Raw genomic sequence first — 14,956 nt, 5'->3', positions numbered from 1 at the left:
TTACAACGGAACAGATCGAGATCATAATCGATAGAACGGCCGAAAGGATTATCAACATAGAGAATCTGACACCAGTTGCCCTGACTAACGTTATAAGACAATAAATGGGCAGAGTAGCTCACAGAAGAGCTAATAGACACTCAGTGTATTGGTGGAATATGGAGATTTAAACACTGAGAGGGCTCCTACAATCGCGCAGAAGAAGGAAGCAGAGACTCAGAATGCAAGGCGGACAGGAGTACGAGGAGGCATCTCTGGCTTATAAAGAGACCAGACGGGCCTTAAACAAAGCTATTCGTCTGTCTAAGAAAAAACAATGGCACAGACTCTGCGAGGAGTTAGACGGAGACCCCTGGGGACAGGCATACAAAATAATCACTAAGCGATTTGGAAGGCGTCTGCCCGTATTAAATAATGAGCAGGTAGAACAACAAATTAATGAGCTATTCCCCGGTAGAGTAGAAACTGCAGGAAATGTTATAGATTGTGAACCCAGACGCTTCACGTTCTCTGAACTGCACTTGGCTGTAGCACAACTGGGTAATAGGAAGAGCCCGGGTCCAGACGGAATTCCAGCGGCACTCCTTAAAGGGCTGATAAAGAGAATTCCTTATGAAATGCTTGATGTTGCCAGCCATGGATTAGAAAACAAGACATTTCCAGGAATCTGGAAGGAATCTAGGGTGGTGTTCCTCCCAAAAGGCACAAATGACAATGGAGAACCTTTATACAGACCATTGAGTCTTTTAAATACCATGGCAAAGGTAGTGGAGAAGATGCTCGCTGGCCGAATCTTTAAGGAACTTGAGGAAGCAATAGGCATTAGTGGAAATCAGTTTGGATTCATGAAGGGTCGTTCGACGATACAGGCGGCGACAAAGGTGATCGACTGGGCTAAGGATACTAGGAGCAGCATATGGAGAACGAGGAGTATTCCCCTATTCATAGCTTTAGATGTAAAAAATGCATTCGGTTCTATCAAGTGGGAATCAATAAATAGGGCATTAGTGGAAAAAGGTATCAGTCCTTATTTAAGAAGGCAGATAGGGGAATACTTCTCAAATAGAGAATGCTTGGTGGAGACGCAGAGTGAGTGCCTACGTTTCAATATTTATGGCGGTGTGCCACAGGGGTCTGTACTGGGACCCTTACTCTGGATACTGGCCTTCGATGGGATATTAAGACTAGACTATCAGGATGGTGTACAAGTAATTGCCTATGCCGATGACCTAGCGATACTCATCAAGGGTAAAACAACTGTCGATGTACAAGAGAGTGCTAACAAAACGTTACTGACAATATATAATTGGTTGAAAGAGAGGGGACTCCAGCTGGCAATAGAAAAATGTAAATATATTATGTTCACAGGGAAGAGGATTTTAGACCGTCCAGCCATCCAAATTGGAAACCAACAAATAACAGAGGTCGAAAAGATCAAATACCTGGGTGTGACTTATGAGAGGAATTGCCGGTTCACCCAGCATATAATAGACATATGTGCCAAAGGTGAACAGATGACTAAGAATTTGAATATAATAATGTCTTCGCAGAGAGCTCCAAGACCCTCTAAGCGAAGGGCGATAGCGTCCACAGTGACATCCATGATGTTATATACAGTACCAGTGTGGTGGCACTCAGTCAGGGTTAAAAGAAATTTCAACAGACTGGTTAGTACTCATAGGAGGCTGTTGCTGGGGGTTGTTTCAGCTTACAGGACGGTCTCCTATGAGGCGTTGTGCGTGTTGTTTGGGGTGCCACCAATAGACTTAATGGCCCTAAATAGAGTCAAGAGGGCGCAAGGCCTCGAAGCAAATGAAGCAAAAGATAGACTTAGACATAGATGGCAAAATAGATGGCAGGAGGATGGACCAGCCAGACACACGAAGGAGCTGATTCCAGATCTTGCACTATGGTTAGACAGGAAACATGGTGAGTTAAATTATCATATCACGCAGTTTTTTACAGGTCATGGCAATTTCAATGAGTACCTTCATCGTGTTGGAAGAAGGCCAGGTCCAGAATGTATGTACTGTGAGAGAATTGACAATGCAGAACACACACTTTTCTGCTGCGAGAGGTGGGTGGGCAATTAAAAGGAGGAACTGTGGCATAATAGGTATGAGCCCAGCAGAGGTCCTAGAGCACATGTTGAGGAGCGAAATAAACTGGAAGAAGGTTACGGAATTTATAGTAGCAGTACTAACAGAGAAGGATATAGATGAAAGGCGACTAGGTTACTAGTGTAGAATAGGGTAGGGTGGACAGCCTCAGTGGTGAGAGACGGCACGCTGAGGTGTGTCGTTCTCAATGATCCACTGAGGACTCCAAGGGTTTAGATAGGTTCTGATGAAGAAGAAGAGTAAGAAAAGACCCGGTGCCACGTTACGGCTATTCGAGGTATGTCGTGGTTTCCAAATGGGCAAACAGAAAATCACTCAAAAGAGCTGACACCGGCGAGCCGACCTGCCATGCCGGACGTTCAGCCGGTAGGCGGAGCGGCTCGTTAGAGTTTACCAGAAACTCCCCTGGGTGGCGCAATACCAACCATTCGGACTGGCCCAGGGGAGTAGAGTGGGAAAAAAAAAAAGGTTGGAGGAGTCTGCCGGCAACCGTGGCACGAGTGGTAGCGTCTCGGCCTTTCATCCGGAGGTTCGAAATCCGGTCAGGCATGGCATTTTCACACACACTACAAATCATTCATCTCATCCTCTGAAGCAATATCTAATGATGGACCCGGAGGTTAAACATAAGGAAAAAAAAGGTTGGAAGAGTCTAATCCACCGACCTTCGCGAGAAAAAGTGGTTGCTTAGCGTAAAAAAGGGTGATTTTTCCAACGTGAATAACTTGGCTCCACGGTTTTCTCTTGTTGTTTACAAGCAACTTACCAAATTGGTAAGGTGGCCATTCTATCTTATGAGATATGTCACATCCTTATTTCAAAAACAAGTTAAAAATAAAATCCGATATGGAATAAGGTTGGAGGAACGATCAATAAAACAATTTTCAACAAGAATCGGTTTTGTCTTTTAATTCAGATAACTCGTTCAACGATAAAGCAGTAAATAGTTTTTTCTTGTATATTAATTTCTTTTATACTCTGTTCGAGATAAGTAAGTAATACAGTATAGAATGTAAAACGACTAAATCTCTTTCGCGTCTACTGCACAACTATTCTGTTCCGCAGTTGTAGGAAATCAGCACAACGGAACGTTTAGGCCATTCTCCGTAGCGGAACACAGTCCGACGTTAGGAAAACACGCATTATTAGAGCAATTGACTTAAACTCTTTTTGGAAAATTATGTAATCACTTAAATAATAGCTTAAATCAAATTATATAGATTTTATTATTATTAATCTACGCATTAAATTTCTGCGATATATTTTTTATTTACTGTTCTCTCCTTCCAGTGAAACATTCTTTTGGTTTTTATTTATTATACTTTTATTTCATTTTATAATTGTTAATTATATACAACCAACTTCCGATTACCCGAGATAATAACCAGGAAGAGGATCGCTATAATCCACAAGCTTAGTAAAATCGCAGTTGATTAAAAAATAATATTTAATAAAGTAATATGTGTTAAAATGACCTTCTATTGTACTTTTAAAATGACCTAATACTGAATTATTAGGACAATAAATACTGTACTTGTTCTTCCTGTTTAGCCTCCGGGAATTTCCGTTCAGGTATTACTTCAGAGGATGATATGTATGAGTGTAAATGAAGTGTAGTCTTGTACAGTCTCAGTTCGACCATTCCTGCAATGTGTGATTAATTGAAACCCAACTACCAAAGAACACCGGTATCCACGATCTAGTATGCAAATCCGTGCAAAAATAAATGACTTTACTAGGACTTGAACGTTGGAACTCTCGACTTCCAAATCAACTGATTTGGGAAGACGAGTTCACCACTAAACCAAGGCGGCGGTTTAACAAATACTGTACTGCAGTACAGTATTTACACGCACTATTATATTAAGATATAACGGTAAATAATAACATAAAATTAATTACACTACACTATTACTTACCTGGTAAAAGTAATAGTGAATAGTGGAATAAAATCCAGAAATTTATTCAAAATATTTGTTAACATATAACAGACTTTCACTATCACTAATACTGGTCGTAAATAGATTGCACATACCGTAGTGGATGTATTAACAACACTTATTAAAACTACAGTAGCCAAGGAGAAAAAAAAAATTAATAAATTGTACATTTTACTCTTTCAGATAATGTTTTTTAAATAAGACGCGATTGATTGTTGTTTTAGTGTCTGAAAACACTTTCTATTAACTGAACTTCGTAGTTTGCGTAGCATAATATAGCACAATGAACTATAGTACAGAATAATAATATTCAAAGCACATTTAAGTGGCCAATGAATGGTGTAAATCCTATCCCAGAACGAGGAAAAACTTTAAATTTTTAATCTCTATATAAGTTATTAAAATTTTATTTTTTACCGAGAGGCATCGTCGATAATCGAGAGTTCTATTACTATCGAGAGGTCTTCTATTATTGTTTTATTTAATCTACTATATTTTTCTTTCCATCACTTTTTCTATCAAACAAATATTTTTTTTTATAAATTTCTCTCTGAATTCAACTTATTATTTGAATCTTGAATTTCTTTTTTACTCTTTTTTAATATCATTTTACCTGAGTAATTTATTTTTATTGTAGTCATGTTTAATTCTATTCTTAAAGTAAAAGCCTAAACTAAAAAGTATTGAGCCTTTGGAGGCCAAAATTGAGAATACATTTATGGTTATTGGAAAATAACATGAAACCACATGAGCTATTTTTTTTAATGATCTACCATTTTTCCGGCAACACCATAATCTCATGTCTATAAAACTTCTGTGGTTCCCGGTCAAACAATTGTGACGTGGTTTTTACAGACATCTTTTGAAACTTAATACCATTCAGAGTGTTCTCCAGAGACCGAAACAAAAGATAGTCTGACAGTGCCAGATCCAGGCTATACGATGAATGAATTAAAACCTCCCAATCAAATTCTCTCAATTCCTGACGATCGTTAAAGATGTATGGGGTCTAGCGTTGTCAGCATAGTATATGACACCCTTTCTGCTGACTGGTTCAGGCCGTTTCTTTTGAATCGCTAAATGCAATCGCTCTAAATGTCTACGTACAGGTCTGAGTCTATCGTTCTGCATGACGGGAGCAGCTTGTGATTCCCGATGCTCTTCTGATCTCACCAAACGCACAGCATAACCTTCCTGGGCGTCAGTGTGTGCTTTGCCACAGACTATGAAGCTTCGACCAAAATTTTTTTCGCACATTGTTGTTGTAGGTTATCCACTTTTCATTACTCGTGATCAACCGCTTCAGAAGTGGCTTGATTTTCTTACGTTTCAGTAGAGATTGGCAGATAGAAATTCGATCAAGTAAATTTTTCCAAGTCAGGTCATGTGGCACCCAAACGTCGAGCTTCCTTTTTGTATCCAGCTTCCTCCAAACGGTTTAACACTGCTTACATGAAAATGTTTAGATCATTGGCGATTTCATGACTGCTTACATTCCGGTCTTCCTCGAAATTTGCCAGAATATCATTCACTTTTTCTGTGATTGGTCACCCGATCTGCGAGGAGCATCTTGGACATCGAAATTTACAGAACGAAACCGACTGAAACATTTTTTGGCTGTCGCTTGATAACATATCTTTCCCACAAACAGCATAAATTTTTTCACGGACTGGGCAGTATTTGCGCCTTTACCGAAATAAAATTGTAAAACGTAATGCAGTTTTGCGGAAAGTTCACTTATCTTCACGGCGCAATACCTTACGTCTGAGTATGATAATTCCAACACTGTGCACATCTATTAGCTTCAACTGCCAGCTGTAAAATGATATTCGGCTGACCCACTACGACTCATATACCCTGAGATCTGGGACGCTAACGCTATCTCGTGCACAAAAGGCTCACTACTTTTTAGACTATCTATTATATTGGTTAACTGTTAACTACAACTTTTATTAACTACAATTTTTTTAAATTTGAATTGTTTTCAGGTTACACATTTTACTTATAATTCATTATCCTCATTATTAGATTTTTATATTATTATAAATGGTTGTATTTTACACTTTTTTTGTGTCTTTATGTACATTTATTTAAGTAACCAACTGAGATCATAAGAAGAAAAATATTCCTGCGTAATTTTTTTTCCTTTTGCTATAATGAGAAGAATAAATCAGTCGATCGATCGATCGGTTTTAAGACTTACTTACATTAAAAGAATGTCAATTAAAGAACTTCCAAGTGTTTAACTTAAGAATGTTTTACTGTGGGATATTTATCTTACTTACCAGCAGAAAATATTATATAAAATAATTTTTAATTTAATTTTTAACATTTTCAGTCGTGCGTATTTGATTTTGGAATGATTCGGTGTATTATGTGAAAACGGTAAACAGCTACTAACTTCCACGTATCAGTATGAAAGTCTAGCATGTACGTATAACTACTACTATTGGCCCTTGATCAAAAACGAGTAAATATAGGTTAAGTGGTCCCAAAATTTCTTTGCCAACAATGTATGCACGCGCATGTGTGTGTGTGTGTGTGTGTACAGAACATTATAAACACACACAGTTTGTTTACTTAAACTAGAAACTATGTAGACTTTTATCATAAGGGATTCAGTTTTATCTTACAGTTTAAATTGCATTCGGTTTTTTATTGATTTTTTATTATTACTTCTTTACTCATTATTCACGCACTCGAATTTCAGTTATAATATTATTTATGACTTAATAAAATGAAGGCCATTCTAAGAGATTCGTACTTATTTCAGTTCTATTTGTAGATTTATCATTTTATTTCTCACATAATAAGCCGATTAAAATTTAATTTTGATGAAAGATTCTTGAATTGCAAACAGAAATTCATACATATATACAAAAGATCAAAGTTAAAGTTTATAAAAACTTTACAAAGAAAATAATTTTCGAAAATTTTAAAAGATGATTTGACCATCCATCCAAAAATACACAAATATAATGTAATTTTTTTATTTTATAAATAGGAAGGAATATACAAAGGAAATATTTAAAAAAGTTTCAATTGCGGCAGTATAATGAAGCTGATCTTTAATTTTTAGTTATCGGCGAAGGACAAATTTTCTTAGAAAATCTCAAGGATAAAATATTGTATTAAATTTTACCTGATTTTCAGGAAAAATACTTTTGAATTTTTATGCCTTTTATTTTAAATATAATATCCTGGAAGTCTTCAGATATCTAATGGAACTTTTTGATTCGTTAATTTATTGTTCATGTGTCAAGTATATCTGTAAAGTATAATGCGGTTGGGTCTTAAAACCCAACCGCAAAATTGTGAGTCGAAGGCAAAACTGAGAAGCGATAGTGCGGTAATATAATTTGTCCGTCCGGCCATGAACTTCTTACAAGGCCTCTGTCGATAAAATATAAGAAGCGATAACCTAGGTAATTCAGTTAGATTATTAAGACTGATGGCCTAGTGTACAATGTTGCTAAGTATTTACGGAAAACAAAACTATCTTTATATAAAAAAATAAAAAAATCATGTCCCACAGTTATGGACGTTACGAGTGAACTAGTGTTTCTATTTCTTATTTTTTTTTTTCTGAATAATCTTAATTATACAGAAAAAACATTTAGTGAACTGTATGAATATCGTACAATTTACATTACTGCTGGATTTCTGAAGTCACCGTAATGTAAACTTAGGTATGAAATCATATGCACAATAGATTCACAAGATTTATTATAAAACTTTCTTTTTTATTATCATATGCAGTGTTTACCACAATTTGCGGAGTATTTTAACAAATAAATACTTCGCATAATCCAGTAGTTCCTAACTTTATTTTACTTGCGCATCCCTGGCAATAGATTTTCATAAATCTTACTTTTATATCAACAATGTATTTTAAGATTATTATATTTGGTGTTATTTCAAATTTATTTGCCGTATTTGGAAGAAAATTGCCAATGGTTGGATTAAAATGGAATTTGAGTTTTTTTTTAATAATGATACATATTGTACGGCATGTATTTGTACGAATCTGAAACATGAATAACCGGGGGCAAAAGCGGTGAAGGATTTCAAAAAGGATTTGAAATTTGGCCGTGGAGAAGTATGGAAAAGAGTGAAATGTACTGATAGAATAAGGACTGAGGAAAATAAGAGAGAGTTCCTATTTTTTTATCAACTTCATCAGGTTTACAACCTGATGAAGTCACAAAAAAATCTGAAAAATTTTCGTTGGATTTCTTATTACGAAGGAATTGCTTTACAGAGGATTATGAGCAGAGAAGTAGAAGGCTAAGTTCGTTAGTTATAAAAAAAATGAAGCAAAGTACTTAGCTACGAGAAATGCGGACGGTACTCAGCGGAAACCTGCTAATTTAATGGATTCATTTAAGTATTGTAAAACTGATATACTTGCTTATTAATATTTTATAGTGCAACATACGAGCCCTTTCTTCACCATTTTTAATTTTTTTGCGGATGCTTATCCCTGAACCGAGTATCTCTTGCCGAGTAGAGACTGTATATAATGCATTGCTTCTCTTAATAGAAAGGGGAAAATTATATTTGTCGCATAATCCTAAGATTAAAAAATAAAGAGTTTTAGGCTCCATTGAACTAATAGGTGTTTGTTTCTCAGATACTTAAGATATTGATAATAGTCAATCTCTTCGGTGAATAGAGCATTGGTGTCGCTTGAAGGACCAATTATTACCTACATAGCGGGATGGTTTATCATGGTGATGTGCAACATTATATTAAGCTCAATGAAGAAAGTAACAGGAAATCACTTCACTCCTTACTCTCCCTATTAAACACGGCTTGGATTTGTTGTTAGCTTGGGAATGGCCGTGCAATTATCGTGAGTGATTTATGCAAGTCTCGTGTCCGTTAGATTATGTTAAAAATAACGTGAATACATCGTAGTATTTATTCCTCTGGGGTACGCTTATCCCGGATTGGGAACCAGTGTGTACTAAACTCTCAATTTTGCATTTTTTAAAGAGTGTATTGAATAAGAATTTAACTCAAAGTTGGAAACTGGAAGATTTCTATGTAAGATTATCTGTTCCTGTAAGAGATACTGCATTTTAAAAACATTATCACGCATAGACACTACACTGAAAATCTGTAGTTTTTGCTTAATATTCAGTTATTTTGATATTTTCATTTTTTGCAGAATTCAACGTGAAAATACGAGGACTTTTGAACCTTCACATCTTCGTTTAATTTTAAACATATTTAAAAGTTTTTATCCATTATAATAGGCTAAAAGTTGATCGCTAAGATAAACCAGAAATATTTTTCGAAATGAAATTGGAGAAAAGAACATTAGAATATGATGCTCCTGGATTATAATTGTGTTTAACAAGTTATCGTTACATTTGCAGTTACAGGTTATCAGTTACACTTGAGGGTAACAGTCCGGTATCTGTAGCAATGACTAGTGGCTTCTTGTCACTGAGCCAGAAATGACCCCTCTGAACCTCGTGCCCTTACATTAACGAAACCGGTCGAGTATGAAGATTAGAAAAACCCCTTACTAGTTATTCTTACAGATAGAAAACTTTTCCCCTTGTAATCAACCTCTACTTATAACCTCCATTTTTTTTACATTTTATTTTTGCAAAATATGACAAATAATTTAACGATAGTGCTAATAATAATTATAAATAACCTGATCATATTTATCGAATGAACTGTGACGTTAAAAATAAAACGGATATGATAATTTTATTATATCTTCAGATATATTTTTAGATTTTCAGAATATATTAAAATTGTTTTGCCATTATAAATGATCCGTAGTTGATGAAAGTAGTCGTAATTTAAGACCACGTTGCTTATTCGTGGATGTTTCAGTATTGTAACTTATTTAAACATTTTATTGACTTTTAAAGATTAAAAAGAAATAAATATACGATATTTATGAATTAAAACTGTAAATAGTTTCAATCAATAAATTATCAATTAAGACTATCAGCTTATACTTTTATCGAAATTAAAATCGATTATTTTTCTGCATTTTTCAACGGATGAATTGTCAATTTATTACCAGTAAGATAATTACACATTATAATTTCATAAGGATACAGAAAAGATGTATCATTTCATAAATCGATGGCAACGGTTAAGACTTTTATTTTAACAAACCTTAAAGGATAAAAGTTGAATAAATAAATAAGGATTATTTTTCTACCATGATCCAATTTTACAGTCGCTAAGGTGAAAAAAAATAATAGAAAGATCACCTTTAAAATTCGGCCATTCTTAATAATTACGTTTTAATATTACTTCCAAAAAATAATTATGTTTCTGTTGAAAACTACGTTTACAAGAAAACTTGCTATTGAATTTTTTTGTTTTGTTTCTTTGCAAGCAAAACTATGACTTTTGAAGAATTTTGTTTTCATTTCTTTGAAGATCAGTTCGGGAGAAAATAATTCAGTATTGGAAAAATTTTGCTTAGTTTCACCGATATTAACTTTTGATCGATGTCTTTTATCTGTTTAATTTTACACTAAAACCATATATTTTATTTCTCTAAAAATAAAAATGACGAAAACTTGTTTGTGTGATTTATATATATGAAAACTCATCACACATAATTTACTTAATTCAAAAAAAATCTCTGAAAATAATTACTCGCACAAGGATGAAAGAAGTGAAAAAAAAGAAGATAACTCAATGAGGTAAGTCAATGTAACATACGTATGAAATGATATAACAGTAAATAAAAGTCGTTGGCGGATAGAGATAGGTTTCATGATGCGAATTGTTGGAGTATAACATTTAACGTTCTAATTGGTAAATAACAAACAGAATTCTTGGTTTGTTTTATCAAAACTTGTTTTCCAGTGAAGAGTTAGTTAATCTTTAAGTATATACCGTATAAAAACAGATTTCAGCGGTAGTAATAAAAAACACACATCCAAAATAGATCAAAATAACTATTTTTAATTATGTTCCTAATATTTTCAGTTTTTTTTTTTATTTCTTATATTTATACAAAATACTTTTCTTATAAATTTATGTAAAAATTAATCAAGAAGATTAAGGATTTCCTTATACTGTTGAAATTTCCTTACATGATTAAGGTTCTTTCTCTCCTTGTATGGTAATTTTCTTAAAATTGTTGAAGATTTCTTATATGATTACCAAATCTTTTCGTAAAATTTCACCGAATATGAAACATCGGTGAAATTTTCTTTCAACATTTAAGAAACAATGCTGCATTTTTTTTATATCCGCTTTTAACTTACAATAAGACAACTAACAAACGTTGAATGACAAAATAGTAACTATTTACACAGATTTTGCTACCTCCTGATTGATATTTGGAAAAGTAGATAAATATTCCTAATAAATTGAATGTAGTCGGATAAAAGAGTACACCAAAAATATTAAGTTTCGGTAAATAGATCGTTACTTGAACTCAGATTGTGTATAACTTTAAAGTTCGAACAAACCTTAAACTGAAAAACCTACTCCGCAGCGATTTTTAATCCAACGTTGAGGGCAAACAAATCTATCGATAACCTCCAGATTTATAATGCTGTGGTATCTCTAAGGAATCTTAATCTTATAATTGAAAAAAAAGATCAAAATAACATATATAAAATTAAATAAAAAATAAAGATTCAAAGTTTGCCTGTCACCCCAAAATTTATTACAAAATAATCTCTAAATAAACTAAAAAAAATATAAATGTAAAAAATAAAGATCTATCATAAATAAAGGTCTTATCGTCCCACTTCAACAAAATATAAAATTTAAATTTTAGGGTTCTATCAACCAATTTGGGATTAATTAATTTTAAGGTTATACTGTCTTGTACCTAGCTGTAAGTCCAAATACAGTTCAACCCGTAGAGTCAGGCAAATCAATCCCGCCAAAAAAAGTACACCGGCAGACGTATGTCCAATTAAAAGTAACTATCTTGAAGTGGACTTAATCCATATCTTTCCAAACGAAGTTCTATTTCCCCTTTTTCTTCACCTAATTTTTGTTCCCCTACCAATATACGATAAAATGTGCAGTATTGCGCACACCTTTACATGCGGCCCCGGCAGTCCTCTTTTCTAGATCTGACTCAGTATGGAACTTTCGTGCCTACGCTTCTTTATAAGTTTTATTCATTTATTTTTTTGGCAGGTGAATAATTCACTACATACGTTCCAGTGCACCGCATTAGCTTGTGCGTGGAAATATGAAATGAAAATTTTGTAGCGTATGATAAATGTCATGCTTGGCCGGGATTCGAACCCGGAACCTCCGATGAAATTGGAAGTATACTTGAATGATTCAAAAGTTAGTCGGATATTTTCGTAATCTACACAATTTCACAGATCGGTAGGCTATTCCTTTAATAATACATACCTATTTTGTTGGATCTTTATTTTTTTGGAGAAATGCAGTTTTGTAGTAGGTATGTTTAATCTAGTGAACGGACAATCGTTCAGTAACATCTTTTGCCCTTTTTGGATAATAATAAATTATTCGAGAATTGCGAGCGGAATAGGCTTTCGTCACCTGTAAAAGCTTTTGAAGTGGTTTTCTGTCTTTTGCTGTAGTTCCTCAGCAGGTAGATGATTCTTTCTCATCGTTCAACCTTTTCTTTATCGGTTATATTTTCTTCGCGGCCCTATGGAATTCGCTCAAAACCCCGATAGGTCCATGATGAGAACGTGCAGACTCGTGCAGCTTTTGTGTCCATTGTGTTTTCTTTTACAGAGTAGCTTGCCTATAAGTGCTATTTAAATCGTCCAAGATGCCTAAAAACGTTTTTTTATGATGCCGACGAAAAATTTCTAAAAACGTAGACGACCAGAATTTCTAAAATCTCTTTTCAGGAGTAAACAAGCTACACAAACCCATTCGGTGATTGTTCCCTATCCAATAAATAAGATGGTAATTATGTCAAGTCAGAACTTTACAATCCCTTCGAGAATAAAAATAAAATCGAGCTATTGCGGCTTCATTTAACAACTTATTTCGGTTATCTTTATGGCCTATTTATTTAGTTAACGGTAAGTAGTAGGTACACTCACATAAGTAAGAACATTTAAAAAGGTAAAAATTTTGATTGATGAGATTCAAGGCAAACTTACATAGTTCAGGTGATAACAACCGGCTTAAAATAAATTTGTGCTAAAACAAATTGTAATTAAATATAATTCCTTTTACAGTTCGATGATAAAATAATTAAAATATATCTATCGTTATGAAATTCCGTAGTCGTTATTTCCATCAAATATTACATAATGTAGACTATCTGCATTAGGCAACAATAAAGTGCTAAAACCAACATCCCCAGTATGTAAAATGTGACGATGTTAAGTTACTATGTAATGGTAACATTAGTAACGGTCGTAAGCCGATTTGAAAATCAATTAGGATTGGTAAATTCTAATAGTATATAGTCAAGGATAATCCTATAATTGTCATAGAATTCAATATCAGTTCTAAACTTCTACAAAGAGATTCCCAGATATCTCAGTTTGTAAGATTGATCGAGTAATTAATTCAGTAGCGCTCATACAATTTATAGTGCACACATAATACTTCTCTATTATACACGTAACCTTCCCTACCGTTTTCTGTTCATTAAATATATAGTTCGGAGGAAATGTTTCAACCTTCTTTTACACTCTACTGTTTAGCGTACACTCTATATAAAATGTGCATTAACGCAGATCTTTCTGTTAATATTGTCATCGATGTAGTTATTTATAATTCCAGAAGGAGACAAATTGTTTGAAAAGAATCTTGCTTGCAATTAGTAGTAAAGAAAAATTGTTTTTTTCCCTTAAAAATCAAGTTCTCTGATTATACTTTAAAATTAACGCCAAAAATTTTAATTTTTAAGCATTCTTTTCAAGGTACTATAGAAAACTTGTTAAAAGATTAAAAAATGAACTATTAACTACAAAGTAATCGGTAATAATACAGAATTCTATTATGAACTTTTCCTTGTATATTAAAATTATTATCTATGTATATTAAAATTATTATTATGTATATTATTATCTTTGTATATTAAACTATTATCTCTGGGGGGAGTCTTTTTTTTTTTGTTTATTGTTTAGACTTTTTCAAACACTTCTCATAAAAAATACAATTTCATACAAGTAAAAATGTAGTTCGTTATAAAACTTTTAAAATAAACAAATTTTACCAGTTCCAATTGGAAATGATTTTAATAGACTTCTCACACTTTTAAAATATTTTCCGACGTAATTTCCTATAACTAAAAAAAATCAAAAAATAATTAAAAAAAAAAAATAATAATATAAAAAGTTATTTATTCGACACTATCGAAACTTATTCTATCCATCAGAATAATTTTACAGTCGGGAACTGTCGGAACAGTATATATGATAATAAACAGTTCATTTTGTAAAAATGATTTTAGCATTTCGTATATATCAGATACGGAAGCGGAACGGCTCAGCGAATTAAGCCAACAGGAATAAATGTCAGTGATTTCAGTTCGTCAACTATTGAACCCGATATACGCAGAAGGATAGTAGTTAATAAATAATCTTAACCGTTTTGCCAACTCTCACTCCGATATCTGTAACAGCCGTGTCAGATTACATCTGATTCATCGGTAACATTTTAAAGAAACAAACCGAATGGTATTTTTTAGTTAATTTGTAAATCCAAATAAGAACAATTTTTATTAACTTATTTCACTTTTTATAGATTTCATTAATGTATTATCTTCGCATATTTGTCTTCTATTATTTTGCGAACTATTTATCATTTTTATCTATTAATTCTATAATCGTTTCTATTTTGTTATACATTTTCATTTTGAATAGATTTTTTGAATATTCATTGAATAGAACATAAGTTTATTTCTAATGTAATCTACATAACGTATTCTTTATATACGTA

General features: G+C 33.4%; 1 protein-coding gene across 1 annotated transcript in view; it reads right to left on the bottom strand.

The window, feature by feature from the left end:
• Positions 1 to 14,956, bottom strand: part of LOC142323620 (uncharacterized) — a 330,873-nt gene that overhangs the window by 152,826 nt on the left and 163,091 nt on the right. The gene's annotated exons all lie outside the window — the stretch shown is intronic.

The sequence above is a fragment of the Lycorma delicatula genome, chromosome 4 (assembly GCF_047948215.1).
Source record: "Lycorma delicatula isolate Av1 chromosome 4, ASM4794821v1, whole genome shotgun sequence".
Taxonomy (NCBI): Eukaryota; Metazoa; Arthropoda; class Insecta; order Hemiptera; family Fulgoridae; genus Lycorma; species Lycorma delicatula.
Note: the sequence above shows the minus strand (reverse complement) of the source record. Positions and strands in the feature narration are given on the sequence as shown.